The 23,008-nt window shown below is 52.0% G+C and overlaps 72 non-coding genes across 72 annotated transcripts; 48 read left to right on the top strand and 24 right to left on the bottom strand.

Annotated features, from left to right (window-relative positions):
• The first annotated feature begins 191 nt into the window (after positions 1–191).
• Trnav-cac (transfer RNA valine (anticodon CAC)) lies at positions 192–264 on the top strand. Its single transcript has one exon. It is a non-coding gene; the product is annotated as a tRNA-Val (tRNA).
• A 158-nt stretch (positions 265–422) lies between these two features.
• Positions 423–495, top strand: Trnav-aac (transfer RNA valine (anticodon AAC)). Its single transcript has one exon. It is a non-coding gene; the product is annotated as a tRNA-Val (tRNA).
• A 194-nt stretch (positions 496–689) lies between these two features.
• On the bottom strand, positions 690–761 carry Trnap-agg (transfer RNA proline (anticodon AGG)). The gene has a single exon. It is a non-coding gene; the product is annotated as a tRNA-Pro (tRNA).
• A 384-nt stretch (positions 762–1,145) lies between these two features.
• Positions 1,146–1,218, top strand: Trnav-cac (transfer RNA valine (anticodon CAC)). The gene has a single exon. It is a non-coding gene; the product is annotated as a tRNA-Val (tRNA).
• A 158-nt stretch (positions 1,219–1,376) lies between these two features.
• On the top strand, positions 1,377–1,449 carry Trnav-aac (transfer RNA valine (anticodon AAC)). Its single transcript has one exon. It is a non-coding gene; the product is annotated as a tRNA-Val (tRNA).
• Positions 1,450–1,643: 194 nt separating this feature from the next.
• Positions 1,644–1,715, bottom strand: Trnap-agg (transfer RNA proline (anticodon AGG)). Its single transcript has one exon. It is a non-coding gene; the product is annotated as a tRNA-Pro (tRNA).
• A 384-nt stretch (positions 1,716–2,099) lies between these two features.
• Positions 2,100–2,172, top strand: Trnav-cac (transfer RNA valine (anticodon CAC)). Its single transcript has one exon. It is a non-coding gene; the product is annotated as a tRNA-Val (tRNA).
• Positions 2,173–2,330: 158 nt separating this feature from the next.
• On the top strand, positions 2,331–2,403 carry Trnav-aac (transfer RNA valine (anticodon AAC)). Its single transcript has one exon. It is a non-coding gene; the product is annotated as a tRNA-Val (tRNA).
• A 194-nt stretch (positions 2,404–2,597) lies between these two features.
• On the bottom strand, positions 2,598–2,669 carry Trnap-agg (transfer RNA proline (anticodon AGG)). Its single transcript has one exon. It is a non-coding gene; the product is annotated as a tRNA-Pro (tRNA).
• A 384-nt stretch (positions 2,670–3,053) lies between these two features.
• Positions 3,054–3,126, top strand: Trnav-cac (transfer RNA valine (anticodon CAC)). Its single transcript has one exon. It is a non-coding gene; the product is annotated as a tRNA-Val (tRNA).
• A 158-nt stretch (positions 3,127–3,284) lies between these two features.
• Positions 3,285–3,357, top strand: Trnav-aac (transfer RNA valine (anticodon AAC)). The gene has a single exon. It is a non-coding gene; the product is annotated as a tRNA-Val (tRNA).
• A 194-nt stretch (positions 3,358–3,551) lies between these two features.
• Positions 3,552–3,623, bottom strand: Trnap-agg (transfer RNA proline (anticodon AGG)). Its single transcript has one exon. It is a non-coding gene; the product is annotated as a tRNA-Pro (tRNA).
• A 384-nt stretch (positions 3,624–4,007) lies between these two features.
• On the top strand, positions 4,008–4,080 carry Trnav-cac (transfer RNA valine (anticodon CAC)). The gene has a single exon. It is a non-coding gene; the product is annotated as a tRNA-Val (tRNA).
• A 158-nt stretch (positions 4,081–4,238) lies between these two features.
• Positions 4,239–4,311, top strand: Trnav-aac (transfer RNA valine (anticodon AAC)). The gene has a single exon. It is a non-coding gene; the product is annotated as a tRNA-Val (tRNA).
• Positions 4,312–4,505: 194 nt separating this feature from the next.
• Trnap-agg (transfer RNA proline (anticodon AGG)) lies at positions 4,506–4,577 on the bottom strand. The gene has a single exon. It is a non-coding gene; the product is annotated as a tRNA-Pro (tRNA).
• A 384-nt stretch (positions 4,578–4,961) lies between these two features.
• On the top strand, positions 4,962–5,034 carry Trnav-cac (transfer RNA valine (anticodon CAC)). Its single transcript has one exon. It is a non-coding gene; the product is annotated as a tRNA-Val (tRNA).
• A 158-nt stretch (positions 5,035–5,192) lies between these two features.
• On the top strand, positions 5,193–5,265 carry Trnav-aac (transfer RNA valine (anticodon AAC)). Its single transcript has one exon. It is a non-coding gene; the product is annotated as a tRNA-Val (tRNA).
• A 194-nt stretch (positions 5,266–5,459) lies between these two features.
• Positions 5,460–5,531, bottom strand: Trnap-agg (transfer RNA proline (anticodon AGG)). The gene has a single exon. It is a non-coding gene; the product is annotated as a tRNA-Pro (tRNA).
• A 384-nt stretch (positions 5,532–5,915) lies between these two features.
• On the top strand, positions 5,916–5,988 carry Trnav-cac (transfer RNA valine (anticodon CAC)). Its single transcript has one exon. It is a non-coding gene; the product is annotated as a tRNA-Val (tRNA).
• Positions 5,989–6,146: 158 nt separating this feature from the next.
• On the top strand, positions 6,147–6,219 carry Trnav-aac (transfer RNA valine (anticodon AAC)). Its single transcript has one exon. It is a non-coding gene; the product is annotated as a tRNA-Val (tRNA).
• Positions 6,220–6,413: 194 nt separating this feature from the next.
• On the bottom strand, positions 6,414–6,485 carry Trnap-agg (transfer RNA proline (anticodon AGG)). The gene has a single exon. It is a non-coding gene; the product is annotated as a tRNA-Pro (tRNA).
• Positions 6,486–6,869: 384 nt separating this feature from the next.
• Trnav-cac (transfer RNA valine (anticodon CAC)) lies at positions 6,870–6,942 on the top strand. Its single transcript has one exon. It is a non-coding gene; the product is annotated as a tRNA-Val (tRNA).
• A 158-nt stretch (positions 6,943–7,100) lies between these two features.
• On the top strand, positions 7,101–7,173 carry Trnav-aac (transfer RNA valine (anticodon AAC)). Its single transcript has one exon. It is a non-coding gene; the product is annotated as a tRNA-Val (tRNA).
• Positions 7,174–7,367: 194 nt separating this feature from the next.
• Positions 7,368–7,439, bottom strand: Trnap-agg (transfer RNA proline (anticodon AGG)). The gene has a single exon. It is a non-coding gene; the product is annotated as a tRNA-Pro (tRNA).
• Positions 7,440–7,823: 384 nt separating this feature from the next.
• Positions 7,824–7,896, top strand: Trnav-cac (transfer RNA valine (anticodon CAC)). The gene has a single exon. It is a non-coding gene; the product is annotated as a tRNA-Val (tRNA).
• Positions 7,897–8,054: 158 nt separating this feature from the next.
• Trnav-aac (transfer RNA valine (anticodon AAC)) lies at positions 8,055–8,127 on the top strand. The gene has a single exon. It is a non-coding gene; the product is annotated as a tRNA-Val (tRNA).
• Positions 8,128–8,321: 194 nt separating this feature from the next.
• Trnap-agg (transfer RNA proline (anticodon AGG)) lies at positions 8,322–8,393 on the bottom strand. The gene has a single exon. It is a non-coding gene; the product is annotated as a tRNA-Pro (tRNA).
• A 384-nt stretch (positions 8,394–8,777) lies between these two features.
• Positions 8,778–8,850, top strand: Trnav-cac (transfer RNA valine (anticodon CAC)). Its single transcript has one exon. It is a non-coding gene; the product is annotated as a tRNA-Val (tRNA).
• A 158-nt stretch (positions 8,851–9,008) lies between these two features.
• Trnav-aac (transfer RNA valine (anticodon AAC)) lies at positions 9,009–9,081 on the top strand. The gene has a single exon. It is a non-coding gene; the product is annotated as a tRNA-Val (tRNA).
• Positions 9,082–9,275: 194 nt separating this feature from the next.
• Trnap-agg (transfer RNA proline (anticodon AGG)) lies at positions 9,276–9,347 on the bottom strand. Its single transcript has one exon. It is a non-coding gene; the product is annotated as a tRNA-Pro (tRNA).
• A 384-nt stretch (positions 9,348–9,731) lies between these two features.
• Positions 9,732–9,804, top strand: Trnav-cac (transfer RNA valine (anticodon CAC)). The gene has a single exon. It is a non-coding gene; the product is annotated as a tRNA-Val (tRNA).
• Positions 9,805–9,962: 158 nt separating this feature from the next.
• Positions 9,963–10,035, top strand: Trnav-aac (transfer RNA valine (anticodon AAC)). Its single transcript has one exon. It is a non-coding gene; the product is annotated as a tRNA-Val (tRNA).
• A 194-nt stretch (positions 10,036–10,229) lies between these two features.
• Trnap-agg (transfer RNA proline (anticodon AGG)) lies at positions 10,230–10,301 on the bottom strand. Its single transcript has one exon. It is a non-coding gene; the product is annotated as a tRNA-Pro (tRNA).
• Positions 10,302–10,685: 384 nt separating this feature from the next.
• Trnav-cac (transfer RNA valine (anticodon CAC)) lies at positions 10,686–10,758 on the top strand. Its single transcript has one exon. It is a non-coding gene; the product is annotated as a tRNA-Val (tRNA).
• Positions 10,759–10,916: 158 nt separating this feature from the next.
• Trnav-aac (transfer RNA valine (anticodon AAC)) lies at positions 10,917–10,989 on the top strand. Its single transcript has one exon. It is a non-coding gene; the product is annotated as a tRNA-Val (tRNA).
• Positions 10,990–11,183: 194 nt separating this feature from the next.
• Positions 11,184–11,255, bottom strand: Trnap-agg (transfer RNA proline (anticodon AGG)). The gene has a single exon. It is a non-coding gene; the product is annotated as a tRNA-Pro (tRNA).
• A 384-nt stretch (positions 11,256–11,639) lies between these two features.
• Positions 11,640–11,712, top strand: Trnav-cac (transfer RNA valine (anticodon CAC)). The gene has a single exon. It is a non-coding gene; the product is annotated as a tRNA-Val (tRNA).
• Positions 11,713–11,870: 158 nt separating this feature from the next.
• Trnav-aac (transfer RNA valine (anticodon AAC)) lies at positions 11,871–11,943 on the top strand. The gene has a single exon. It is a non-coding gene; the product is annotated as a tRNA-Val (tRNA).
• A 194-nt stretch (positions 11,944–12,137) lies between these two features.
• Trnap-agg (transfer RNA proline (anticodon AGG)) lies at positions 12,138–12,209 on the bottom strand. The gene has a single exon. It is a non-coding gene; the product is annotated as a tRNA-Pro (tRNA).
• Positions 12,210–12,593: 384 nt separating this feature from the next.
• On the top strand, positions 12,594–12,666 carry Trnav-cac (transfer RNA valine (anticodon CAC)). Its single transcript has one exon. It is a non-coding gene; the product is annotated as a tRNA-Val (tRNA).
• A 158-nt stretch (positions 12,667–12,824) lies between these two features.
• Positions 12,825–12,897, top strand: Trnav-aac (transfer RNA valine (anticodon AAC)). The gene has a single exon. It is a non-coding gene; the product is annotated as a tRNA-Val (tRNA).
• Positions 12,898–13,091: 194 nt separating this feature from the next.
• Positions 13,092–13,163, bottom strand: Trnap-agg (transfer RNA proline (anticodon AGG)). Its single transcript has one exon. It is a non-coding gene; the product is annotated as a tRNA-Pro (tRNA).
• A 384-nt stretch (positions 13,164–13,547) lies between these two features.
• On the top strand, positions 13,548–13,620 carry Trnav-cac (transfer RNA valine (anticodon CAC)). Its single transcript has one exon. It is a non-coding gene; the product is annotated as a tRNA-Val (tRNA).
• A 158-nt stretch (positions 13,621–13,778) lies between these two features.
• On the top strand, positions 13,779–13,851 carry Trnav-aac (transfer RNA valine (anticodon AAC)). The gene has a single exon. It is a non-coding gene; the product is annotated as a tRNA-Val (tRNA).
• A 194-nt stretch (positions 13,852–14,045) lies between these two features.
• Positions 14,046–14,117, bottom strand: Trnap-agg (transfer RNA proline (anticodon AGG)). The gene has a single exon. It is a non-coding gene; the product is annotated as a tRNA-Pro (tRNA).
• A 384-nt stretch (positions 14,118–14,501) lies between these two features.
• On the top strand, positions 14,502–14,574 carry Trnav-cac (transfer RNA valine (anticodon CAC)). The gene has a single exon. It is a non-coding gene; the product is annotated as a tRNA-Val (tRNA).
• A 158-nt stretch (positions 14,575–14,732) lies between these two features.
• On the top strand, positions 14,733–14,805 carry Trnav-aac (transfer RNA valine (anticodon AAC)). The gene has a single exon. It is a non-coding gene; the product is annotated as a tRNA-Val (tRNA).
• Positions 14,806–14,999: 194 nt separating this feature from the next.
• On the bottom strand, positions 15,000–15,071 carry Trnap-agg (transfer RNA proline (anticodon AGG)). The gene has a single exon. It is a non-coding gene; the product is annotated as a tRNA-Pro (tRNA).
• A 384-nt stretch (positions 15,072–15,455) lies between these two features.
• Positions 15,456–15,528, top strand: Trnav-cac (transfer RNA valine (anticodon CAC)). The gene has a single exon. It is a non-coding gene; the product is annotated as a tRNA-Val (tRNA).
• Positions 15,529–15,686: 158 nt separating this feature from the next.
• On the top strand, positions 15,687–15,759 carry Trnav-aac (transfer RNA valine (anticodon AAC)). Its single transcript has one exon. It is a non-coding gene; the product is annotated as a tRNA-Val (tRNA).
• A 194-nt stretch (positions 15,760–15,953) lies between these two features.
• Trnap-agg (transfer RNA proline (anticodon AGG)) lies at positions 15,954–16,025 on the bottom strand. Its single transcript has one exon. It is a non-coding gene; the product is annotated as a tRNA-Pro (tRNA).
• Positions 16,026–16,408: 383 nt separating this feature from the next.
• Trnav-cac (transfer RNA valine (anticodon CAC)) lies at positions 16,409–16,481 on the top strand. The gene has a single exon. It is a non-coding gene; the product is annotated as a tRNA-Val (tRNA).
• Positions 16,482–16,639: 158 nt separating this feature from the next.
• Positions 16,640–16,712, top strand: Trnav-aac (transfer RNA valine (anticodon AAC)). Its single transcript has one exon. It is a non-coding gene; the product is annotated as a tRNA-Val (tRNA).
• Positions 16,713–16,906: 194 nt separating this feature from the next.
• Trnap-agg (transfer RNA proline (anticodon AGG)) lies at positions 16,907–16,978 on the bottom strand. Its single transcript has one exon. It is a non-coding gene; the product is annotated as a tRNA-Pro (tRNA).
• A 384-nt stretch (positions 16,979–17,362) lies between these two features.
• Positions 17,363–17,435, top strand: Trnav-cac (transfer RNA valine (anticodon CAC)). Its single transcript has one exon. It is a non-coding gene; the product is annotated as a tRNA-Val (tRNA).
• Positions 17,436–17,593: 158 nt separating this feature from the next.
• On the top strand, positions 17,594–17,666 carry Trnav-aac (transfer RNA valine (anticodon AAC)). Its single transcript has one exon. It is a non-coding gene; the product is annotated as a tRNA-Val (tRNA).
• Positions 17,667–17,860: 194 nt separating this feature from the next.
• On the bottom strand, positions 17,861–17,932 carry Trnap-agg (transfer RNA proline (anticodon AGG)). The gene has a single exon. It is a non-coding gene; the product is annotated as a tRNA-Pro (tRNA).
• A 384-nt stretch (positions 17,933–18,316) lies between these two features.
• Trnav-cac (transfer RNA valine (anticodon CAC)) lies at positions 18,317–18,389 on the top strand. The gene has a single exon. It is a non-coding gene; the product is annotated as a tRNA-Val (tRNA).
• Positions 18,390–18,547: 158 nt separating this feature from the next.
• On the top strand, positions 18,548–18,620 carry Trnav-aac (transfer RNA valine (anticodon AAC)). Its single transcript has one exon. It is a non-coding gene; the product is annotated as a tRNA-Val (tRNA).
• Positions 18,621–18,814: 194 nt separating this feature from the next.
• Positions 18,815–18,886, bottom strand: Trnap-agg (transfer RNA proline (anticodon AGG)). Its single transcript has one exon. It is a non-coding gene; the product is annotated as a tRNA-Pro (tRNA).
• Positions 18,887–19,269: 383 nt separating this feature from the next.
• Positions 19,270–19,342, top strand: Trnav-cac (transfer RNA valine (anticodon CAC)). Its single transcript has one exon. It is a non-coding gene; the product is annotated as a tRNA-Val (tRNA).
• A 158-nt stretch (positions 19,343–19,500) lies between these two features.
• On the top strand, positions 19,501–19,573 carry Trnav-aac (transfer RNA valine (anticodon AAC)). Its single transcript has one exon. It is a non-coding gene; the product is annotated as a tRNA-Val (tRNA).
• A 194-nt stretch (positions 19,574–19,767) lies between these two features.
• Positions 19,768–19,839, bottom strand: Trnap-agg (transfer RNA proline (anticodon AGG)). Its single transcript has one exon. It is a non-coding gene; the product is annotated as a tRNA-Pro (tRNA).
• Positions 19,840–20,222: 383 nt separating this feature from the next.
• Positions 20,223–20,295, top strand: Trnav-cac (transfer RNA valine (anticodon CAC)). The gene has a single exon. It is a non-coding gene; the product is annotated as a tRNA-Val (tRNA).
• Positions 20,296–20,453: 158 nt separating this feature from the next.
• On the top strand, positions 20,454–20,526 carry Trnav-aac (transfer RNA valine (anticodon AAC)). The gene has a single exon. It is a non-coding gene; the product is annotated as a tRNA-Val (tRNA).
• Positions 20,527–20,720: 194 nt separating this feature from the next.
• On the bottom strand, positions 20,721–20,792 carry Trnap-agg (transfer RNA proline (anticodon AGG)). The gene has a single exon. It is a non-coding gene; the product is annotated as a tRNA-Pro (tRNA).
• Positions 20,793–21,176: 384 nt separating this feature from the next.
• Trnav-cac (transfer RNA valine (anticodon CAC)) lies at positions 21,177–21,249 on the top strand. The gene has a single exon. It is a non-coding gene; the product is annotated as a tRNA-Val (tRNA).
• A 158-nt stretch (positions 21,250–21,407) lies between these two features.
• Trnav-aac (transfer RNA valine (anticodon AAC)) lies at positions 21,408–21,480 on the top strand. The gene has a single exon. It is a non-coding gene; the product is annotated as a tRNA-Val (tRNA).
• Positions 21,481–21,674: 194 nt separating this feature from the next.
• Trnap-agg (transfer RNA proline (anticodon AGG)) lies at positions 21,675–21,746 on the bottom strand. The gene has a single exon. It is a non-coding gene; the product is annotated as a tRNA-Pro (tRNA).
• A 384-nt stretch (positions 21,747–22,130) lies between these two features.
• On the top strand, positions 22,131–22,203 carry Trnav-cac (transfer RNA valine (anticodon CAC)). The gene has a single exon. It is a non-coding gene; the product is annotated as a tRNA-Val (tRNA).
• Positions 22,204–22,361: 158 nt separating this feature from the next.
• Trnav-aac (transfer RNA valine (anticodon AAC)) lies at positions 22,362–22,434 on the top strand. Its single transcript has one exon. It is a non-coding gene; the product is annotated as a tRNA-Val (tRNA).
• Positions 22,435–22,628: 194 nt separating this feature from the next.
• On the bottom strand, positions 22,629–22,700 carry Trnap-agg (transfer RNA proline (anticodon AGG)). The gene has a single exon. It is a non-coding gene; the product is annotated as a tRNA-Pro (tRNA).
• Between the last annotated feature and the right edge of the window lie 308 nt (positions 22,701–23,008).

Genomic DNA, 23,008 nt, shown 5'->3' with positions numbered 1-23,008 from the left:
CGACTGCGCGAAACGCCGCTATCTCGTTCGGGATGCTACGGCAGACACTCTCTATTGCACCCCGAAGTCTTCTTGAGCCCTCGGCTGTGATGGGTTTCAGGCTGTCAAGAGAACTATGGTGTGTGCATGCGCGCACGAGAGAAAGGTTGAAGCGTCTTCGAGTATACAATGATGGACGCGTCGTGTCCGTCGTTTTCGTAGTGTAGCGGTTATCACGTCTGCTTCACACGCAGAAGGTCCCCGGTTCGATCCCGGGCGGGAACAGTATTTTCCTGCCTATGTCGTATTGTCCTCCAATGAGCCACGTCGTGTGTGGATCTGCTGCATGTCCCTTCGTTTTGCAAGTACCACATTTATTGAATTTTTTAGTTACGATGGCAACATCACTACAAGTTGTCTGTGAAGTAAGGTGCACACAAGCAGTTTCCGTGGTGTAGCGGTTATCACGTCTGCCTAACACGCAGAAGGTCCCCGGTTCGATCCCGGGCGGAAACACTTTTTCATCACTTTAAGCAAGACTTACTAACATGCATCTGCTACCATCTGTACCCGAAACCTTCGTAATCGCCTTCACGCGTCGGACCAGAGTGTCAATTGCTCACATCAAATAAGAAATTCATTTGATATTGACGGCGAGCTTTTTGCGATCACTCAGCCACTGACGCGCGATCAGTTTGCACGAAACGCTAGGGCTCGTCCGGGATTTGAACCCGGGACCTCCTGCACCCTAAGCAGGAATCATACCCCTAGACCAACGAGCCCTGTGACACAGCGAATGCCAATTATTCCAGTCCCTCGATTTCGTCCAGTTTGCCCTGGAAGTCTCGTGTAGGCTGGCGGGATGTGGGCGGCGCGAATTCCCGGGCTATTGGCATCTACATGTAGAGCTGCCGCTGGGCGCGCACTTCCTGCTGCTAAGGAGGTGATTGTTTTTGCTGATGTGACTTGCAATAACGACTGCGCGAAACGCCGCTATCTCGTTCGGGATGCTACGGCAGACACTCTCTATTGCACCCCGAAGTCTTCTTGAGCCCTCGGCTGTGATGGGTTTCAGGCTGTCAAGAGAACTATGGTGTGTGCATGCGCGCACGAGAGAAAGGTTGAAGCGTCTTCGAGTATACAATGATGGACGCGTCGTGTCCGTCGTTTCCGTAGTGTAGCGGTTATCACGTCTGCTTCACACGCAGAAGGTCCCCGGTTCGATCCCGGGCGGGAACAGTATTTTCCTGCCTATGTCGTATTGTCCTCCAATGAGCCACGTCGTGTGTGGATCTGCTGCATGTCCCTTCGTTTTGCAAGTACCACATTTATTGAATTTTTTAGTTACGATGGCAACATCACTACAAGTTGTCTGTGAAGTAAGGTGCACACAAGCAGTTTCCGTGGTGTAGCGGTTATCACGTCTGCCTAACACGCAGAAGGTCCCCGGTTCGATCCCGGGCGGAAACACTTTTTCATCACTTTAAGCAAGACTTACTAACATGCATCTGCTACCATCTGTACCCGAAACCTTCGTAATCGCCTTCACGCGTCGGACCAGAGTGTCAATTGCTCACATCAAATAAGAAATTCATTTGATATTGACGGCGAGCTTTTTGCGATCACTCAGCCACTGACGCGCGATCAGTTTGCACGAAACGCTAGGGCTCGTCCGGGATTTGAACCCGGGACCTCCTGCACCCTAAGCAGGAATCATACCCCTAGACCAACGAGCCCTGTGACACAGCGAATGCCAATTATTCCAGTCCCTCGATTTCGTCCAGTTTGCCCTGGAAGTCTCGTGTAGGCTGGCGGGATGGGGGCGGCGCGAATTCCCGGGCTATTGGCATCTACATGTAGAGCTGCCGCTGGGCGCGCACTTCCTGCTGCTAAGGAGGTGATTGTTTTTGCTGATGTGACTTGCAATAACGACTGCGCGAAACGCCGCTATCTCGTTCGGGATGCTACGGCAGACACTCTCTATTGCACCCCGAAGTCTTCTTGAGCCCTCGGCTGTGATGGGTTTCAGGCTGTCAAGAGAACTATGGTGTGTGCATGCGCGCACGAGAGAAAGGTTGAAGCGTCTTCGAGTATACAATGATGGACGCGTCGTGTCCGTCGTTTCCGTAGTGTAGCGGTTATCACGTCTGCTTCACACGCAGAAGGTCCCCGGTTCGATCCCGGGCGGGAACAGTATTTTCCTGCCTATGTCGTATTGTCCTCCAATGAGCCACGTCGTGTGTGGATCTGCTGCATGTCCCTTCGTTTTGCAAGTACCACATTTATTGAATTTTTTAGTTACGATGGCAACATCACTACAAGTTGTCTGTGAAGTAAGGTGCACACAAGCAGTTTCCGTGGTGTAGCGGTTATCACGTCTGCCTAACACGCAGAAGGTCCCCGGTTCGATCCCGGGCGGAAACACTTTTTCATCACTTTAAGCAAGACTTACTAACATGCATCTGCTACCATCTGTACCCGAAACCTTCGTAATCGCCTTCACGCGTCGGACCAGAGTGTCAATTGCTCACATCAAATAAGAAATTCATTTGATATTGACGGCGAGCTTTTTGCGATCACTCAGCCACTGACGCGCGATCAGTTTGCACAAAACGCTAGGGCTCGTCCGGGATTTGAACCCGGGACCTCCTGCACCCTAAGCAGGAATCATACCCCTAGACCAACGAGCCCTGTGACACAGCGAATGCCAATTATTCCAGTCCCTCGATTTCGTCCAGTTTGCCCTGGAAGTCTCGTGTAGGCTGGCGGGATGGGGGCGGCGCGAATTCCCGGGCTATTGGCATCTACGTGTAGAGCTGCCGCTGGGCGCGCACTTCCTGCTGCTAAGGAGGTGATTGTTTTTGCTGATGTGACTTGCAATAACGACTGCGCGAAACGCCGCTATCTCGTTCGGGATGCTACGGCAGACACTCTCTATTGCACCCCGAAGTCTTCTTGAGCCCTCGGCTGTGATGGGTTTCAGGCTGTCAAGAGAACTATGGTGTGTGCATGCGCGCACGAGAGAAAGGTTGAAGCGTTTTCGAGTATACAATGATGGACGCGTCGTGTCCGTCGTTTCCGTAGTGTAGCGGTTATCACGTCTGCTTCACACGCAGAAGGTCCCCGGTTCGATCCCGGGCGGGAACAGTATTTTCCTGCCTATGTCGTATTGTCCTCCAATGAGCCACGTCGTGTGTGGATCTGCTGCATGTCCCTTCGTTTTGCAAGTACCACATTTATTGAATTTTTTAGTTACGATGGCAACATCACTACAAGTTGTCTGTGAAGTAAGGTGCACACAAGCAGTTTCCGTGGTGTAGCGGTTATCACGTCTGCCTAACACGCAGAAGGTCCCCGGTTCGATCCCGGGCGGAAACACTTTTTCATCACTTTAAGCAAGACTTACTAACATGCATCTGCTACCATCTGTACCCGAAACCTTCGTAATCGCCTTCACGCGTCGGACCAGAGTGTCAATTGCTCACATCAAATAAGAAATTCATTTGATATTGACGGCGAGCTTTTTGCGATCACTCAGCCACTGACGCGCGATCAGTTTGCACAAAACGCTAGGGCTCGTCCGGGATTTGAACCCGGGACCTCCTGCACCCTAAGCAGGAATCATACCCCTAGACCAACGAGCCCTGTGACACAGCGAATGCCAATTATTCCAGTCCCTCGATTTCGTCCAGTTTGCCCTGGAAGTCTCGTGTAGGCTGGCGGGATGGGGGCGGCGCGAATTCCCGGGCTATTGGCATCTACATGTAGAGCTGCCGCTGGGCGCGCACTTCCTGCTGCTAAGGAGGTGATTGTTTTTGCTGATGTGACTTGCAATAACGACTGCGCGAAACGCCGCTATCTCGTTCGGGATGCTACGGCAGACACTCTCTATTGCACCCCGAAGTCTTCTTGAGCCCTCGGCTGTGATGGGTTTCAGGCTGTCAAGAGAACTATGGTGTGTGCATGCGCGCACGAGAGAAAGGTTGAAGCGTTTTCGAGTATACAATGATGGACGCGTCGTGTCCGTCGTTTCCGTAGTGTAGCGGTTATCACGTCTGCTTCACACGCAGAAGGTCCCCGGTTCGATCCCGGGCGGGAACAGTATTTTCCTGCCTATGTCGTATTGTCCTCCAATGAGCCACGTCGTGTGTGGATCTGCTGCATGTCCCTTCGTTTTGCAAGTACCACATTTATTGAATTTTTTAGTTACGATGGCAACATCACTACAAGTTGTCTGTGAAGTAAGGTGCACACAAGCAGTTTCCGTGGTGTAGCGGTTATCACGTCTGCCTAACACGCGGAAGGTCCCCGGTTCGATCCCGGGCGGAAACACTTTTTCATCACTTTAAGCAAGACTTACTAACATGCATCTGCTACCATCTGTACCCGAAACCTTCGTAATCGCCTTCACGCGTCGGACCAGAGTGTCAATTGCTCACATCAAATAAGAAATTCATTTGATATTGACGGCGAGCTTTTTGCGATCACTCAGCCACTGACGCGCGATCAGTTTGCACAAAACGCTAGGGCTCGTCCGGGATTTGAACCCGGGACCTCCTGCACCCTAAGCAGGAATCATACCCCTAGACCAACGAGCCCTGTGACACAGCGAATGCCCATTATTCCAGTCCCTCGATTTCGTCCAGTTTGCCCTGGAAGTCTCGTGTAGGCTGGCGGGATGGGGGCGGCGCGAATTCCCGGGCTATTGGCATCTACGTGTAGAGCTGCCGCTGGGCGCGCACTTCCTGCTGCTAAGGAGGTGATTGTTTTTGCTGATGTGACTTGCAATAACGACTGCGCGAAACGCCGCTATCTCGTTCGGGATGCTACGGCAGACACTCTCTATTGCACCCCGAAGTCTTCTTGAGCCCTCGGCTGTGATGGGTTTCAGGCTGTCAAGAGAACTATGGTGTGTGCATGCGCGCACGAGAGAAAGGTTGAAGCGTCTTCGAGTATACAATGATGGACGCGTCGTGTCCGTCGTTTCCGTAGTGTAGCGGTTATCACGTCTGCTTCACACGCAGAAGGTCCCCGGTTCGATCCCGGGCGGGAACAGTATTTTCCTGCCTATGTCGTATTGTCCTCCAATGAGCCACGTCGTGTGTGGATCTGCTGCATGTCCCTTCGTTTTGCAAGTACCACATTTATTGAATTTTTTAGTTACGATGGCAACATCACTACAAGTTGTCTGTGAAGTAAGGTGCACACAAGCAGTTTCCGTGGTGTAGCGGTTATCACGTCTGCCTAACACGCAGAAGGTCCCCGGTTCGATCCCGGGCGGAAACACTTTTTCATCACTTTAAGCAAGACTTACTAACATGCATCTGCTACCATCTGTACCCGAAACCTTCGTAATCGCCTTCACGCGTCGGACCAGAGTGTCAATTGCTCACATCAAATAAGAAATTCATTTGATATTGACGGCGAGCTTTTTGCGATCACTCAGCCACTGACGCGCGATCAGTTTGCACGAAACGCTAGGGCTCGTCCGGGATTTGAACCCGGGACCTCCTGCACCCTAAGCAGGAATCATACCCCTAGACCAACGAGCCCTGTGACACAGCGAATGCCAATTATTCCAGTCCCTCGATTTCGTCCAGTTTGCCCTGGAAGTCTCGTGTAGGCTGGCGGGATGGGGGCGGCGCGAATTCCCGGGCTATTGGCATCTACGTGTAGAGCTGCCGCTGGGCGCGCACTTCCTGCTGCTAAGGAGGTGATTGTTTTTGCTGATGTGACTTGCAATAACGACTGCGCGAAACGCCGCTATCTCGTTCGGGATGCTACGGCAGACACTCTCTATTGCACCCCGAAGTCTTCTTGAGCCCTCGGCTGTGATGGGTTTCAGGCTGTCAAGAGAACTATGGTGTGTGCATGCGCGCACGAGAGAAAGGTTGAAGCGTTTTCGAGTACACAATGATGGACGCGTCGTGTCCGTCGTTTCCGTAGTGTAGCGGTTATCACGTCTGCTTCACACGCAGAAGGTCCCCGGTTCGATCCCGGGCGGGAACAGTATTTTCCTGCCTATGTCGTATTGTCCTCCAATGAGCCACGTCGTGTGTGGATCTGCTGCATGTCCCTTCGTTTTGCAAGTACCACATTTATTGAATTTTTTAGTTACGATGGCAACATCACTACAAGTTGTCTGTGAAGTAAGGTGCACACAAGCAGTTTCCGTGGTGTAGCGGTTATCACGTCTGCCTAACACGCAGAAGGTCCCCGGTTCGATCCCGGGCGGAAACACTTTTTCATCACTTTAAGCAAGACTTACTAACATGCATCTGCTACCATCTGTACCCGAAACCTTCGTAATCGCCTTCACGCGTCGGACCAGAGTGTCAATTGCTCACATCAAATAAGAAATTCATTTGATATTGACGGCGAGCTTTTTGCGATCACTCAGCCACTGACGCGCGATCAGTTTGCACGAAACGCTAGGGCTCGTCCGGGATTTGAACCCGGGACCTCCTGCACCCTAAGCAGGAATCATACCCCTAGACCAACGAGCCCTGTGACACAGCGAATGCCAATTATTCCAGTCCCTCGATTTCGTCCAGTTTGCCCTGGAAGTCTCGTGTAGGCTGGCGGGATGGGGGCGGCGCGAATTCCCGGGCTATTGGCATCTACGTGTAGAGCTGCCGCTGGGCGCGCACTTCCTGCTGCTAAGGAGGTGATTGTTTTTGCTGATGTGACTTGCAATAACGACTGCGCGAAACGCCGCTATCTCGTTCGGGATGCTACGGCAGACACTCTCTATTGCACCCCGAAGTCTTCTTGAGCCCTCGGCTGTGATGGGTTTCAGGCTGTCAAGAGAACTATGGTGTGTGCATGCGCGCACGAGAGAAAGGTTGAAGCGTTTTCGAGTATACAATGATGGACGCGTCGTGTCCGTCGTTTCCGTAGTGTAGCGGTTATCACGTCTGCTTCACACGCAGAAGGTCCCCGGTTCGATCCCGGGCGGGAACAGTATTTTCCTGCCTATGTCGTATTGTCCTCCAATGAGCCACGTCGTGTGTGGATCTGCTGCATGTCCCTTCGTTTTGCAAGTACCACATTTATTGAATTTTTTAGTTACGATGGCAACATCACTACAAGTTGTCTGTGAAGTAAGGTGCACACAAGCAGTTTCCGTGGTGTAGCGGTTATCACGTCTGCCTAACACGCGGAAGGTCCCCGGTTCGATCCCGGGCGGAAACACTTTTTCATCACTTTAAGCAAGACTTACTAACATGCATCTGCTACCATCTGTACCCGAAACCTTCGTAATCGCCTTCACGCGTCGGACCAGAGTGTCAATTGCTCACATCAAATAAGAAATTCATTTGATATTGACGGCGAGCTTTTTGCGATCACTCAGCCACTGACGCGCGATCAGTTTGCACAAAACGCTAGGGCTCGTCCGGGATTTGAACCCGGGACCTCCTGCACCCTAAGCAGGAATCATACCCCTAGACCAACGAGCCCTGTGACACAGCGAATGCCCATTATTCCAGTCCCTCGATTTCGTCCAGTTTGCCCTGGAAGTCTCGTGTAGGCTGGCGGGATGGGGGCGGCGCGAATTCCCGGGCTATTGGCATCTACGTGTAGAGCTGCCGCTGGGCGCGCACTTCCTGCTGCTAAGGAGGTGATTGTTTTTGCTGATGTGACTTGCAATAACGACTGCGCGAAACGCCGCTATCTCGTTCGGGATGCTACGGCAGACACTCTCTATTGCACCCCGAAGTCTTCTTGAGCCCTCGGCTGTGATGGGTTTCAGGCTGTCAAGAGAACTATGGTGTGTGCATGCGCGCACGAGAGAAAGGTTGAAGCGTTTTCGAGTACACAATGATGGACGCGTCGTGTCCGTCGTTTCCGTAGTGTAGCGGTTATCACGTCTGCTTCACACGCAGAAGGTCCCCGGTTCGATCCCGGGCGGGAACAGTATTTTCCTGCCTATGTCGTATTGTCCTCCAATGAGCCACGTCGTGTGTGGAACTGCTGCATGTCCCTTCGTTTTGCAAGTACCACATTTATTGAATTTTTTAGTTACGATGGCAACATCACTACAAGTTGTCTGTGAAGTAAGGTGCACACAAGCAGTTTCGGTGGTGTAGCGGTTATCACGTCTGCCTAACACGCAGAAGGTCCCCGGTTCGATCCCGGGCGGAAACACTTTTTCATCACTTTAAGCAAGACTTACTAACATGCATCTGCTACCATCTGTACACGAAACCTTCGTAATCGCCTTCACGCGTCGGACCAGAGTGTCAATTGCTCACATCAAATAAGAAATTCATTTGATATTGACGGCGAGCTTTTTGCGATCACTCAGCCACTGACGCGCGATCAGTTTGCACGAAACGCTAGGGCTCGTCCGGGATTTGAACCCGGGACCTCCTGCACCCTAAGCAGGAATCATACCCCTAGACCAACGAGCCCTGTGACACAGCGAATGCCAATTATTCCAGTCCCTCGATTTCGTCCAGTTTGCCCTGGAAGTCTCGTGTAGGCTGGCGGGATGGGGGCGGCGCGAATTCCCGGGCTATTGGCATCTACGTGTAGAGCTGCCGCTGGGCGCGCACTTCCTGCTGCTAAGGAGGTGATTGTTTTTGCTGATGTGACTTGCAATAACGACTGCGCGAAACGCCGCTATCTCGTTCGGGATGCTACGGCAGACACTCTCTATTGCACCCCGAAGTCTTCTTGAGCCCTCGGCTGTGATGGGTTTCAGGCTGTCAAGAGAACTATGGTGTGTGCATGCGCGCACGAGAGAAAGGTTGAAGCGTTTTCGAGTATACAATGATGGACGCGTCGTGTCCGTCGTTTCCGTAGTGTAGCGGTTATCACGTCTGCTTCACACGCAGAAGGTCCCCGGTTCGATCCCGGGCGGGAACAGTATTTTCCTGCCTATGTCGTATTGTCCTCCAATGAGCCACGTCGTGTGTGGATCTGCTGCATGTCCCTTCGTTTTGCAAGTACCACATTTATTGAATTTTTTAGTTACGATGGCAACATCACTACAAGTTGTCTGTGAAGTAAGGTGCACACAAGCAGTTTCCGTGGTGTAGCGGTTATCACGTCTGCCTAACACGCAGAAGGTCCCCGGTTCGATCCCGGGCGGAAACACTTTTTCATCACTTTAAGCAAGACTTACTAACATGCATCTGCTACCATCTGTACCCGAAACCTTCGTAATCGCCTTCACGCGTCGGACCAGAGTGTCAATTGCTCACATCAAATAAGAAATTCATTTGATATTGACGGCGAGCTTTTTGCGATCACTCAGCCACTGACGCGCGATCAGTTTGCACAAAACGCTAGGGCTCGTCCGGGATTTGAACCCGGGACCTCCTGCACCCTAAGCAGGAATCATACCCCTAGACCAACGAGCCCTGTGACACAGCGAATGCCAATTATTCCAGTCCCTCGATTTCGTCCAGTTTGCCCTGGAAGTCTCGTGTAGGCTGGCGGGATGGGGGCGGCGCGAATTCCCGGGCTATTGGCATCTACATGTAGAGCTGCCGCTGGGCGCGCACTTCCTGCTGCTAAGGAGGTGATTGTTTTTGCTGATGTGACTTGCAATAACGACTGCGCGAAACGCCGCTATCTCGTTCGGGATGCTACGGCAGACACTCTCTATTGCACCCCGAAGTCTTCTTGAGCCCTCGGCTGTGATGGGTTTCAGGCTGTCAAGAGAACTATGGTGTGTGCATGCGCGCACGAGAGAAAGGTTGAAGCGTTTTCGAGTATACAATGATGGACGCGCCGTGTCCGTCGTTTCCGTAGTGTAGCGGTTATCACGTCTGCTTCACACGCAGAAGGTCCCCGGTTCGATCCCGGGCGGGAACAGTATTTTCCTGCCTATGTCGTATTGTCCTCCAATGAGCCACGTCGTGTGTGGATCTGCTGCATGTCCCTTCGTTTTGCAAGTACCACATTTATTGAATTTTTTAGTTACGATGGCAACATCACTACAAGTTGTCTGTGAAGTAAGGTGCACACAAGCAGTTTCCGTGGTGTAGCGGTTATCACGTCTGCCTAACACGCAGAAGGTCCCCGGTTCGATCCCGGGCGGAAACACTTTTTCATCACTTTAAGCAAGACTTACTAACATGCATCTGCTACCATCTGTACCCGAAACCTTCGTAATCGCCTTCACGCGTCGGACCAGAGTGTCAATTGCTCACATCAAATAAGAAATTCATTTGATATTGACGGCGAGCTTTTTGCGATCACTCAGCCACTGACGCGCGATCAGTTTGCACGAAACGCTAGGGCTCGTCCGGGATTTGAACCCGGGACCTCCTGCACCCTAAGCAGGAATCATACCCCTAGACCAACGAGCCCTGTGACACAGCGAATGCCAATTATTCCAGTCCCTCGATTTCGTCCAGTTTGCCCTGGAAGTCTCGTGTAGGCTGGCGGGATGGGGGCGGCGCGAATTCCCGGGCTATTGGCATCTACATGTAGAGCTGCCGCTGGGCGCGCACTTCCTGCTGCTAAGGAGGTGATTGTTTTTGCTGATGTGACTTGCAATAACGACTGCGCGAAACGCCGCTATCTCGTTCGGGATGCTACGGCAGACACTCTCTATTGCACCCCGAAGTCTTCTTGAGCCCTCGGCTGTGATGGGTTTCAGGCTGTCAAGAGAACTATGGTGTGTGCATGCGCGCACGAGAGAAAGGTTGAAGCGTTTTCGAGTATACAATGATGGACGCGTCGTGTCCGTCGTTTCCGTAGTGTAGCGGTTATCACGTCTGCTTCACACGCAGAAGGTCCCCGGTTCGATCCCGGGCGGGAACAGTATTTTCCTGCCTATGTCGTATTGTCCTCCAATGAGCCACGTCGTGTGTGGATCTGCTGCATGTCCCTTCGTTTTGCAAGTACCACATTTATTGAATTTTTTAGTTACGATGGCAACATCACTACAAGTTGTCTGTGAAGTAAGGTGCACACAAGCAGTTTCCGTGGTGTAGCGGTTATCACGTCTGCCTAACACGCGGAAGGTCCCCGGTTCGATCCCGGGCGGAAACACTTTTTCATCACTTTAAGCAAGACTTACTAACATGCATCTGCTACCATCTGTACCCGAAACCTTCGTAATCGCCTTCACGCGTCGGACCAGAGTGTCAATTGCTCACATCAAATAAGAAATTCATTTGATATTGACGGCGAGCTTTTTGCGATCACTCAGCCACTGACGCGCGATCAGTTTGCACAAAACGCTAGGGCTCGTCCGGGATTTGAACCCGGGACCTCCTGCACCCTAAGCAGGAATCATACCCCTAGACCAACGAGCCCTGTGACACAGCGAATGCCAATTATTCCAGTCCCTCGATTTCGTCCAGTTTGCCCTGGAAGTCTCGTGTAGGCTGGCGGGATGGGGGCGGCGCGAATTCCCGGGCTATTGGCATCTACGTGTAGAGCTGCCGCTGGGCGCGCACTTCCTGCTGCTAAGGAGGTGATTGTTTTTGCTGATGTGACTTGCAATAACGACTGCGCGAAACGCCGCTATCTCGTTCGGGATGCTACGGCAGACACTCTCTATTGCACCCCGAAGTCTTCTTGAGCCCTCGGCTGTGATGGGTTTCAGGCTGTCAAGAGAACTATGGTGTGTGCATGCGCGCACGAGAGAAAGGTTGAAGCGTTTTCGAGTATACAATGATGGACGCGTCGTGTCCGTCGTTTCCGTAGTGTAGCGGTTATCACGTCTGCTTCACACGCAGAAGGTCCCCGGTTCGATCCCGGGCGGGAACAGTATTTTCCTGCCTATGTCGTATTGTCCTCCAATGAGCCACGTCGTGTGTGGATCTGCTGCATGTCCCTTCGTTTTGCAAGTACCACATTTATTGAATTTTTTAGTTACGATGGCAACATCACTACAAGTTGTCTGTGAAGTAAGGTGCACACAAGCAGTTTCCGTGGTGTAGCGGTTATCACGTCTGCCTAACACGCAGAAGGTCCCCGGTTCGATCCCGGGCGGAAACACTTTTTCATCACTTTAAGCAAGACTTACTAACATGCATCTGCTACCATCTGTACCCGAAACCTTCGTAATCGCCTTCACGCGTCGGACCAGAGTGTCAATTGCTCACATCAAATAAGAAATTCATTTGATATTGACGGCGAGCTTTTTGCGATCACTCAGCCACTGACGCGCGATCAGTTTGCACGAAACGCTAGGGCTCGTCCGGGATTTGAACCCGGGACCTCCTGCACCCTAAGCAGGAATCATACCCCTAGACCAACGAGCCCTGTGACACAGCGAATGCCAATTATTCCAGTCCCTCGATTTCGTCCAGTTTGCCCTGGAAGTCTCGTGTAGGCTGGCGGGATGGGGGCGGCGCGAATTCCCGGGCTATTGGCATCTACATGTAGAGCTGCCGCTGGGCGCGCACTTCCTGCTGCTAAGGAGGTGATTGTTTTTGCTGATGTGACTTGCAATAACGACTGCGCGAAACGCCGCTATCTCGTTCGGGATGCTACGGCAGACACTCTCTATTGCACCCCGAAGTCTTCTTGAGCCCTCGGCTGTGATGGGTTTCAGGCTGTCAAGAGAACTATGGTGTGTGCATGCGCGCACGAGAGAAAGGTTGAAGCGTTTTCGAGTATACAATGATGGACGCGTCGTGTCCGTCGTTTCCGTAGTGTAGCGGTTATCACGTCTGCTTCACACGCAGAAGGTCCCCGGTTCGATCCCGGGCGGGAACAGTATTTTCCTGCCTATGTCGTATTGTCCTCCAATGAGCCACGTCGTGTGTGGATCTGCTGCATGTCCCTTCGTTTTGCAAGTACCACATTTATTGAATTTTTTAGTTACGATGGCAACATCACTACAAGTTGTCTGTGAAGTAAGGTGCACACAAGCAGTTTCCGTGGTGTAGCGGTTATCACGTCTGCCTAACACGCGGAAGGTCCCCGGTTCGATCCCGGGCGGAAACACTTTTTCATCACTTTAAGCAAGACTTACTAACATGCATCTGCTACCATCTGTACCCGAAACCTTCGTAATCGCCTTCACGCGTCGGACCAGAGTGTCAATTGCTCACATCAAATAAGAAATTCATTTGATATTGACGGCGAGCTTTTTGCGATCACTCAGCCACTGACGCGCGATCAGTTTGCACAAAACGCTAGGGCTCGTCCGGGATTTGAACCCGGGACCTCCTGCACCCTAAGCAGGAATCATACCCCTAGACCAACGAGCCCTGTGTCACAGCGAATGCCAATTATTCCAGTCCCTCGATTTCGTCCAGTTTGCCCTGGAAGTCTCGTGTAGGCTGGCGGGATGGGGGCGGCGCGAATTCCCGGGCTATTGGCATCTACGTGTAGAGCTGCCGCTGGGCGCGCACTTCCTGCTGCTAAGGAGGTGATTGTTTTTGCTGATGTGACTTGCAATAACGACTGCGCGAAACGCCGCTATCTCGTTCGGGATGCTACGGCAGACACTCTCTATTGCACCCCGAAGTCTTCTTGAGCCCTCGGCTGTGATGGGTTTCAGGCTGTCAAGAGAACTATGGTGTGTGCATGCGCGCACGAGAGAAAGGTTGAAGCGTTTTCGAGTATACAATGATGGACGCGTCGTGTCCGTCGTTTCCGTAGTGTAGCGGTTATCACGTCTGCTTCACACGCAGAAGGTCCCCGGTTCGATCCCGGGCGGGAACAGTATTTTCCTGCCTATGTCGTATTGTCCTCCAATGAGCCACGTCGTGTGTGGATCTGCTGCATGTCCCTTCGTTTTGCAAGTACCACATTTATTGAATTTTTTAGTTACGATGGCAACATCACTACAAGTTGTCTGTGAAGTAAGGTGCACACAAGCAGTTTCCGTGGTGTAGCGGTTATCACGTCTGCCTAACACGCAGAAGGTCCCCGGTTCGATCCCGGGCGGAAACACTTTTTCATCACTTTAAGCAAGACTTACTAACATGCATCTGCTACCATCTGTACCCGAAACCTTCGTAATCGCCTTCACGCGTCGGACCAGAGTGTCAATTGCTCACATCAAATAAGAAATTCATTTGATATTGACGGCGAGCTTTTTGCGATCACTCAGCCACTGACGCGCGATCAGTTTGCACGAAACGCTAGGGCTCGTCCGGGATTTGAACCCGGGACCTCCTGCACCCTAAGCAGGAATCATACCCCTAGACCAACGAGCCCTGTGACACAGCGAATGCCAATTATTCCAGTCCCTCGATTTCGTCCAGTTTGCCCTGGAAGTCTCGTGTAGGCTGGCGGGATGGGGGCGGCGCGAATTCCCGGGCTATTGGCATCTACATGTAGAGCTGCCGCTGGGCGCGCACTTCCTGCTGCTAAGGAGGTGATTGTTTTTGCTGATGTGACTTGCAATAACGACTGCGCGAAACGCCGCTATCTCGTTCGGGATGCTACGGCAGACACTCTCTATTGCACCCCGAAGTCTTCTTGAGCCCTCGGCTGTGATGGGTTTCAGGCTGTCAAGAGAACTATGGTGTGTGCATGCGCGCACGAGAGAAAGGTTGAAGCGTTTTCGAGTATACAATGATGGACGCGTCGTGTCCGTCGTTTCCGTAGTGTAGCGGTTATCACGTCTGCTTCACACGCAGAAGGTCCCCGGTTCGATCCCGGGCGGGAACAGTATTTTCCTGCCTATGTCGTATTGTCCTCCAATGAGCCACGTCGTGTGTGGATCTGCTGCATGTCCCTTCGTTTTGCAAGTACCACATTTATTGAATTTTTTAGTTACGATGGCAACATCACTACAAGTTGTCTGTGAAGTAAGGTGCACACAAGCAGTTTCCGTGGTGTAGCGGTTATCACGTCTGCCTAACACGCAGAAGGTCCCCGGTTCGATCCCGGGCGGAAACACTTTTTCATCACTTTAAGCAAGACTTACTAACATGCATCTGCTACCATCTGTACCCGAAACCTTCGTAATCGCCTTCACGCGTCGGACCAGAGTGTCAATTGCTCACATCAAATAAGAAATTCATTTGATATTGACGGCGAGCTTTTTGCGATCACTCAGCCACTGACGCGCGATCAGTTTGCACGAAACGCTAGGGCTCGTCCGGGATTTGAACCCGGGACCTCCTGCACCCTAAGCAGGAATCATACCCCTAGACCAACGAGCCCTGTGACACAGCGAATGCCAATTATTCCAGTCCCTCGATTTCGTCCAGTTTGCCCTGGAAGTCTCGTGTAGGCTGGCGGGATGGGGGCGGCGCGAATTCCCGGGCTATTGGCATCTACATGTAGAGCTGCCGCTGGGCGCGCACTTCCTGCTGCTAAGGAGGTGATTGTTTTTGCTGATGTGACTTGCAATAACGACTGCGCGAAACGCCGCTATCTCGTTCGGGATGCTACGGCAGACACTCTCTATTGCACCCCGAAGTCTTCTTGAGCCCTCGGCTGTGATGGGTTTCAGGCTGTCAAGAGAACTATGGTGTGTGCATGCGCGCACGAGAGAAAGGTTGAAGCGTTTTCGAGTATACAATGATGGACGCGTCGTGTCCGTCGTTTCCGTAGTGTAGCGGTTATCACGTCTGCTTCACACGCAGAAGGTCCCCGGTTCGATCCCGGGCGGGAACAGTATTTTCCTGCCTATGTCGTATTGTCCTCCAATGAGCCACGTCGTGTGTGGATCTGCTGCATGTCCCTTCGTTTTGCAAGTACCACATTTATTGAATTTTTTAGTTACGATGGCAACATCACTACAAGTTGTCTGTGAAGTAAGGTGCACACAAGCAGTTTCCGTGGTGTAGCGGTTATCACGTCTGCCTAACACGCGGAAGGTCCCCGGTTCGATCCCGGGCGGAAACACTTTTTCATCACTTTAAGCAAGACTTACTAACATGCATCTGCTACCATCTGTACCCGAAACCTTCGTAATCGCCTTCACGCGTCGGACCAGAGTGTCAATTGCTCACATCAAATAAGAAATTCATTTGATATTGACGGCGAGCTTTTTGCGATCACTCAGCCACTGACGCGCGATCAGTTTGCACGAAACGCTAGGGCTCGTCCGGGATTTGAACCCGGGACCTCCTGCACCCTAAGCAGGAATCATACCCCTAGACCAACGAGCCCTGTGACACAGCGAATGCCAATTATTCCAGTCCCTCGATTTCGTCCAGTTTGCCCTGGAAGTCTCGTGTAGGCTGGCGGGATGGGGGCGGCGCGAATTCCCGGGCTATTGGCATCTACATGTAGAGCTGCCGCTGGGCGCGCACTTCCTGCTGCTAAGGAGGTGATTGTTTTTGCTGATGTGACTTGCAATAACGACTGCGCGAAACGCCGCTATCTCGTTCGGGATGCTACGGCAGACACTCTCTATTGCACCCCGAAGTCTTCTTGAGCCCTCGGCTGTGATGGGTTTCAGGCTGTCAAGAGAACTATGGTGTGTGCATGCGCGCACGAGAGAAAGGTTGAAGCGTTTTCGAGTATACAATGATGGACGCGTCTGTCCGTCGTTTCCGTGGTGTAGCGGTTATCACGTCTGCTTCACACGCAGAAGGTCCCCGGTTCGATCCCGGGCGGGAACAGTATTTTCCTGCCTATGTCGTATTGTCCTCCAATGAGCCACGTCGTGTGTGGATCTGCTGCATGTCCCTTCGTTTTGCAAGTACCACATTTATTGAATTTTTTAGTTACGATGGCAACATCACTACAAGTTGTCTGTGAAGTAAGGTGCACACAAGCAGTTTCCGTGGTGTAGCGGTTATCACGTCTGCCTAACACGCAGAAGGTCCCCGGTTCGATCCCGGGCGGAAACACTTTTTCATCACTTTAAGCAAGACTTACTAACATGCATCTGCTACCATCTGTACCCGAAACCTTCGTAATCGCCTTCACGCGTCGGACCAGAGTGTCAATTGCTCACATCAAATAAGAAATTCATTTGATATTGACGGCGAGCTTTTTGCGATCACTCAGCCACTGACGCGCGATCAGTTTGCACAAAACGCTAGGGCTCGTCCGGGATTTGAACCCGGGACCTCCTGCACCCTAAGCAGGAATCATACCCCTAGACCAACGAGCCCTGTGACACAGCGAATGCCAATTATTCCAGTCCCTCGATTTCGTCCAGTTTGCCCTGGAAGTCTCGTGTAGGCTGGCGGGATGGGGGCGGCGCGAATTCCCGGGCTATTGGCATCTACATGTAGAGCTGCCGCTGGGCGCGCACTTCCTGCTGCTAAGGAGGTGATTGTTTTTGCTGATGTGACTTGCAATAACGACTGCGCGAAACGCCGCTATCTCGTTCGGGATGCTACGGCAGACACTCTCTATTGCACCCCGAAGTCTTCTTGAGCCCTCGGCTGTGATGGGTTTCAGGCTGTCAAGAGAACTATGGTGTGTGCATGCGCGCACGAGAGAAAGGTTGAAGCGTTTTCGAGTATACAATGATGGACGCGTCGTGTCCGTCGTTTCCGTAGTGTAGCGGTTATCACGTCTGCTTCACACGCAGAAGGTCCCCGGTTCGATCCCGGGCGGGAACAGTATTTTCCTGCCTATGTCGTATTGTCCTCCAATGAGCCACGTCGTGTGTGGATCTGCTGCATGTCCCTTCGTTTTGCAAGTACCACAATTTTTGAATTTTTTAGTTACGATGGCAACATCACTACAAGTTGTCTGTGAAGTAAGGTGCACACAAGCAGTTTCCGTGGTGTAGCGGTTATCACGTCTGCCTAACACGCAGAAGGTCCCCGGTTCGATCCCGGGCGGAAACACTTTTTCATCACTTTAAGCAAGACTTACTAACATGCATCTGCTACCATCTGTACCCGAAACCTTCGTAATCGCCTTCACGCGTCGGACCAGAGTGTCAATTGCTCACATCAAATAAGAAATTCATTTGATATTGACGGCGAGCTTTTTGCGATCACTCAGCCACTGACGCGCGATCAGTTTGCACAAAACGCTAGGGCTCGTCCGGGATTTGAACCCGGGACCTCCTGCACCCTAAGCAGGAATCATACCCCTAGACCAACGAGCCCTGTGACACAGCGAATGCCAATTATTCCAGTCCCTCGATTTCGTCCAGTTTGCCCTGGAAGTCTCGTGTAGGCTGGCGGGATGGGGGCGGCGCGAATTCCCGGGCTATTGGCATCTACATGTAGAGCTGCCGCTGGGCGCGCACTTCCTGCTGCTAAGGAGGTGATTGTTTTTGCTGATGTGACTTGCAATAACGACTGCGCGAAACGCCGCTATCTCGTTCGGGATGCTACGGCAGACACTCTCTATTGCACCCCGAAGTCTTCTTGAGCCCTCGGCTGTGATGGGTTTCAGGCTGTCAAGAGAACTATGGTGTGTGCATGCGCGCACGAGAGAAAGGTTGAAGCGTTTTCGAGTATACAATGATGGACGCGTCGTGTCCGTCGTTTCCGTAGTGTAGCGGTTATCACGTCTGCTTCACACGCAGAAGGTCCCCGGTTCGATCCCGGGCGGGAACAGTATTTTCCTGCCTATGTCGTATTGTCCTCCAATGAGCCACGTCGTGTGTGGATCTGCTGCATGTCCCTTCGTTTTGCAAGTACCACAATTTTTGAATTTTTTAGTTACGATGGCAACATCACTACAAGTTGTCTGTGAAGTAAGGTGCACACAAGCAGTTTCCGTGGTGTAGCGGTTATCACGTCTGCCTAACACGCAGAAGGTCCCCGGTTCGATCCCGGGCGGAAACACTTTTTCATCACTTTAAGCAAGACTTACTAACATGCATCTGCTACCATCTGTACCCGAAACCTTCGTAATCGCCTTCACGCGTCGGACCAGAGTGTCAATTGCTCACATCAAATAAGAAATTCATTTGATATTGACGGCGAGCTTTTTGCGATCACTCAGCCACTGACGCGCGATCAGTTTGCACAAAACGCTAGGGCTCGTCCGGGATTTGAACCCGGGACCTCCTGCACCCTAAGCAGGAATCATACCCCTAGACCAACGAGCCCTGTGACACAGCGAATGCCAATTATTCCAGTCCCTCGATTTCGTCCAGTTTGCCCTGGAAGTCTCGTGTAGGCTGGCGGGATGGGGACGGCGCGAATTCCCGGGCTATTGGCATCTACATGTAGAGCTGCCGCTGGGCGCGCACTTCCTGCTGCTAAGGAGGTGATTGTTTTTGCTGATGTGACTTGCAATAACGACTGCGCGAAACGCCGCTATCTCGTTCGGGATGCTACGGCAGACACTCTCTATTGCACCCCGAAGTCTTCTTGAGCCCTCGGCTGTGATGGGTTTCAGGCTGTCAAGAGAACTATGGTGTGTGCATGCGCGCACGAGAGAAAGGTTGAAGCGTTTTCGAGTATACAATGATGGACGCGTCTGTCCGTCGTTTCCGTGGTGTAGCGGTTATCACGTCTGCTTCACACGCAGAAGGTCCCCGGTTCGATCCCGGGCGGGAACAGTATTTTCCTGCCTATGTCGTATTGTCCTCTAATGAGCCACGTCGTGTGTGGATCTGCTGCATGTCCCTTCGTTTTGCAAGTACCACATTTATTGAATTTTTTAGTTACGATGGCAACATCACTACAAGTTGTCTGTGAAGTAAGGTGCACACAAGCAGTTTCCGTGGTGTAGCGGTTATCACGTCTGCCTAACACGCAGAAGGTCCCCGGTTCGATCCCGGGCGGAAACACTTTTTCATCACTTTAAGCAAGACTTACTAACATGCATCTGCTACCATCTGTACCCGAAACCTTCGTAATCGCCTTCACGCGTCGGACCAGAGTGTCAATTGCTCACATCAAATAAGAAATTCATTTGATATTGACGGCGAGCTTTTTGCGATCACTCAGCCACTGACGCGCGATCAGTTTGCACAAAACGCTAGGGCTCGTCCGGGATTTGAACCCGGGACCTCCTGCACCCTAAGCAGGAATCATACCCCTAGACCAACGAGCCCTGTGACACAGCGAATGCCAATTATTCCAGTCCCTCGATTTCGTCCAGTTTGCCCTGGAAGTCTCGTGTAGGCTGGCGGGATGGGGGCGGCGCGAATTCCCGGGCTATTGGCATCTACATGTAGAGCTGCCGCTGGGCGCGCACTTCCTGCTGCTAAGGAGGTGATTGTTTTTGCTGATGTGACTTGCAATAACGACTGCGCGAAACGCCGCTATCTGGTTCGGGATGCTACGGCAGACACTCTCTATTGCACCCCGAAGTCTTCTTGAGCCCTCGGCTGTGATGGGTTTCAGGCTGTCAAGAGAACTATGGTGTGTGCATGCGCGCACGAGAGAAAGGTTGAAGCGTTTTCGAGTATACAATGATGGACGCGTCTGTCCGTCGTTTCCGTGGTGTAGCGGTTATCACGTCTGCTTCACACGCAGAAGGTCCCCGGTTCGATCCCGGGCGGGAACAGTATTTTCCTGCCTATGTCGTATTGTCCTCCAATGAGCCACGTCGTGTGTGGATCTGCTGCATGTCCCTTCGTTTTGCAAGTACCACATTTATTGAATTTTTTAGTTACGATGGCAACATCACTACAAGTTGTCTGTGAAGTAAGGTGCACACAAGCAGTTTCCGTGGTGTAGCGGTTATCACGTCTGCCTAACACGCAGAAGGTCCCCGGTTCGATCCCGGGCGGAAACACTTTTTCATCACTTTAAGCAAGACTTACTAACATGCATCTGCTACCATCTGTACCCGAAACCTTCGTAATCGCCTTCACGCGTCGGACCAGAGTGTCAATTGCTCACATCAAATAAGAAATTCATTTGATATTGACGGCGAGCTTTTTGCGATCACTCAGCCACTGACGCGCGATCAGTTTGCACAAAACGCTAGGGCTCGTCCGGGATTTGAACCCGGGACCTCCTGCACCCTAAGCAGGAATCATACCCCTAGACCAACGAGCCCTGTGACACAGCGAATGCCAATTATTCCAGTCCCTCGATTTCGTCCAGTTTGCCCTGGAAGTCTCGTGTAGGCTGGCGGGATGGGGGCGGCGCGAATTCCCGGGCTATTGGCATCTACATGTAGAGCTGCCGCTGGGCGCGCACTTCCTGCTGCTAAGGAGGTGATTGTTTTTGCTGATGTGACTTGCAATAACGACTGCGCGAAACGCCGCTATCTCGTTCGGGATGCTACGGCAGACACTCTCTATTGCACCCCGAAGTCTTCTTGAGCCCTCGGCTGTGATGGGTTTCAGGCTGTCAAGAGAACTATGGTGTGTGCATGCGCGCACGAGAGAAAGGTTGAAGCGTTTTCGAGTATACAATGATGGACGCGTCGTGTCCGTCGTTTCCGTAGTGTAGCGGTTATCACGTCTGCTTCACACGCAGAAGGTCCCCGGTTCGATCCCGGGCGGGAACAGTATTTTCCTGCCTATGTCGTATTGTCCTCCAATGAGCCACGTCGTGTGTGGATCTGCTGCATGTCCCTTCGTTTTGCAAGTACCACATTTATTGAATTTTTTAGTTACGATGGCAACATCACTACAAGTTGTCTGTGAAGTAAGGCGCACACAAGCAGTTTCCGTGGTGTAGCGGTTATCACGTCTGCCTAACACGCAGAAGGTCCCCGGTTCGATCCCGGGCGGAAACACTTTTTCATCACTTTAAGCAAGACTTACTAACATGCATCTGCTACCATCTGTACCCGAAACCTTCGTAATCGCCTTCACGCGTCGGACCAGAGTGTCAATTGCTCACATCAAATAAGAAATTCATTTGATATTGACGGCGAGCTTTTTGCGATCACTCAGCCACTGACGCGCGATCAGTTTGCACAAAACGCTAGGGCTCGTCCGGGATTTGAACCCGGGACCTCCTGCACCCTAAGCAGGAATCATACCCCTAGACCAACGAGCCCTGTGACACAGCGAATGCCAATTATTCCAGTCCCTCGATTTCGTCCAGTTTGCCCTGGAAGTCTCGTGTAGGCTGGCGGGATGGGGGCGGCGCGAATTCCCGGGCTATTGGCATCTACATGTAGAGCTGCCGCTGGGCGCGCACTTCCTGCTGCTAAGGAGGTGATTGTTTTTGCTGATGTGACTTGCAATAACGACTGCGCGAAACGCCGCTATCTCGTTCGGGATGCTACGGCAGACACTCTCTATTGCACCCCGAAGTCTTCTTGAGCCCTCGGCTGTGATGGGTTTCAGGCTGTCAAGAGAACTATGGTGTGTGCATGCGCGCACGAGAGAAAGGTTGAAGCGTTTTCGAGTATACAATGATGGACGCGTCGTGTCCGTCGTTTCCGTAGTGTAGCGGTTATCACGTCTGCTTCACACGCAGAAGGTCCCCGGTTCGATCCCGGGCGGGAACAGTATTTTCCTGCCTATGTCGTATTGTCCTCCAATGAGCCACGTCGTGTGTGGATCTGCTGCATGTCCCTTCGTTTTGCAAGTACCACAATTTTTGAATTTTTTAGTTACGATGGCAACATCACTACAAGTTGTCTGTGAAGTAAGGTGCACACAAGCAGTTTCCGTGGTGTAGCGGTTATCACGTCTGCCTAACACGCAGAAGGTCCCCGGTTCGATCCCGGGCGGAAACACTTTTTCATCACTTTAAGCAAGACTTACTAACATGCATCTGCTACCATCTGTACCCGAAACCTTCGTAATCGCCTTCACGCGTCGGACCAGAGTGTCAATTGCTCACATCAAATAAGAAATTCATTTGATATTGACGGCGAGCTTTTTGCGATCACTCAGCCACTGACGCGCGATCAGTTTGCACAAAACGCTAGGGCTCGTCCGGGATTTGAACCCGGGACCTCCTGCACCCTAAGCAGGAATCATACCCCTAGACCAACGAGCCCTGTGACACAGCGAATGCCAATTATTCCAGTCCCTCGATTTCGTCCAGTTTGCCCTGGAAGTCTCGTGTAGGCTGGCGGGATGGGGACGGCGCGAATTCCCGGGCTATTGGCATCTACATGTAGAGCTGCCGCTGGGCGCGCACTTCCTGCTGCTAAGGAGGTGATTGTTTTTGCTGATGTGACTTGCAATAACGACTGCGCGAAACGCCGCTATCTCGTTCGGGATGCTACGGCAGACACTCTCTATTGCACCCCGAAGTCTTCTTGAGCCCTCGGCTGTGATGGGTTTCAGGCTGTCAAGAGAACT

Source organism: Schistocerca nitens, chromosome 2 (genome assembly GCF_023898315.1).
Source record: "Schistocerca nitens isolate TAMUIC-IGC-003100 chromosome 2, iqSchNite1.1, whole genome shotgun sequence".
NCBI classification, from domain to species: Eukaryota; Metazoa; Arthropoda; class Insecta; order Orthoptera; family Acrididae; genus Schistocerca; species Schistocerca nitens.
Note: the sequence above shows the minus strand (reverse complement) of the source record. Positions and strands in the feature narration are given on the sequence as shown.